The sequence below is a fragment of the Aplysia californica genome, unplaced genomic scaffold (genome assembly GCF_000002075.1).
Source record: "Aplysia californica isolate F4 #8 unplaced genomic scaffold, AplCal3.0 scaffold00966, whole genome shotgun sequence".
Lineage (NCBI taxonomy): Eukaryota > Metazoa > Mollusca > Gastropoda > Aplysiida > Aplysiidae > Aplysia > Aplysia californica.
The window spans coordinates 60,073-62,101 of record NW_004798236.1 but is presented as its reverse complement, the minus strand read 5'-3'; positions in this window follow the sequence as shown (position 1 = coordinate 62,101).

The following is a 2,029-nucleotide window of genomic DNA, read 5'->3' as shown; positions in this document are numbered from 1 at the left end:
CCCCCCCCCTTCTCTCTCCCTCTCTCCCGCCCTCTCTCGCTGTCGGGATAGCTACAGCAGTACAATAACACTGCTGTGTGTTGTAAAATGAACTTATAGCGGACACATGGGTCTGAATTACATAAAATACACATGTGCCATCGTCCTTCACTATCACTTTACAGTGTGGGGCGTCTCTGTTGCGCTTCACATGTATAATGCTGCTATACTAAGTTCCTACGCATGCATTTCATTACCATACATAGAATGTCACAAACCTGCCAAACCATATAAACCCACTACATAGGTAACATAAGTTAAGGTCATTCGTAGTATACAGTGGCATGTAAACCAACATATTATAATGAAAGCTGCAGTAAGTATATTGACAAAATTAAGCAATGTAGATCTAGACATTCTCGTTGTAAGTTTTAACATTTTCACATAGAGTACTTTTATGATAAAATTAAGAAAACTTTTTAAATACGTGTGATCCGCGCTCATCTGTATAATAATATGACCTTGTGAAGACGTGAGCGCGGAAAACTTTCACCGAACTTAAAACAGAAAAATAATCGTTTGAAATAATTTTATTATTGAACCGCAAGTGGGTTTGGACGCTTGTACCAGGGCTTGTGTCTTTAAATTAAAGTTTCTGGCCGGTCACCTTACCTAAAAGACGCAAGTGAGTAAGAGTTTTACGACACTTGCAACACAATATATGTATTATGGTCATATAAGTGCCGAAAATTATACGTGTTACAAGTGAGTAACAAACGAAAAAAAAGAAGAAAAAAAAGAGATAAAGACGATGGATGTTTGATAGGAAAGAAGGAGCAAACCACACCAGGGCACCCGCCAACCCACCACGCAAGTTCGAAACCAGTGTTTAGAAGATTAATTTCCATTTTAGTTTAGGGCTCTACTTCATCTGTGTGTCGGGCTAAGAGATGAGAGGCTGGGTCAAATTTAGCCCGCCTCTTTTGCATTGCAAATTAATGATCTTATCTGTGTTAATAGAAACGTTGTCCTAGAAAAAAATGAAAATAAAACTGTTGCTCACACTACATCGTGCGCTATCCATCAGGTCAAAATCAATATGTGAGGCAGCGTGGTGGAATCAGGCTCTCGTCAATTTTTGGGCATATTGGGTTATTGGTATTATCTTAAAGCTTGTTCATTTGTCTTGCTTTCAATGAAAAAAATTACCCATCCATCTTCAATAGAAGTGGAGATATTTTGAATTGAAGGAGGTGGGAGTAACCTGATTTAAGAGGTAAAATTAGCGAGAAAATGGCCTCCAAAGCTTGGTAAATCCCAAAGCTGGAGAGTCCATGGAAACTAAATTTATATTTTTGTGCCTTTAATCAACGTTTCCGGTTAAATCCTCAAAGGAATGGGTTTGTAAATGGACAGAAAAGGTGTTGAGCTAAAAAACAAAAATTTGATAAAATTGCAAAGCAGGCAGAAAAAATGTTTTCTACGATTTCATTATTTTGACGAGAGCCTGATTCCACCACGCTGCCTCACATATAATCTTTTTTAAAGTCCGTATCGATACAATATTTTAGATCATTTAGGAGGCCGGATACCGACCTTACCTGTTCGGGCTAACCCAGGCTGAAAGTGAGAGATACAAAATCCCAGCAGAAAGACTGCGATACTCGAAACTTATTTAATGCCCACCCGGGATTTGAACTTGGGTCTCCTGCGAGCGACAACGGGGCGCTTAAAAACTAGATTACACCGCAGACGCCAGTGAAGTGAATATAAGTCAGGTTATGGGCCTATACATGTATCTAACTAGTTCATAGAGTGTGAATTGGTTTATCCTCTCTGATTGGTTAGTCAATGGATCTCGGGCGATGGTTACTTGATCTTGCACTTGCAATTGCGTAGAGTTATAGTTGTAAACTTATTGATAGTGGAGACACAGGGGTGGTCACGAGGTAATTCGGTCACTACAATTACCCATTATACATTGTACTTGCGTCAAGGGCACAAGTCTCAGCCAATCTTGAAGCAGGGATAGATAGATAGATAGATAGAG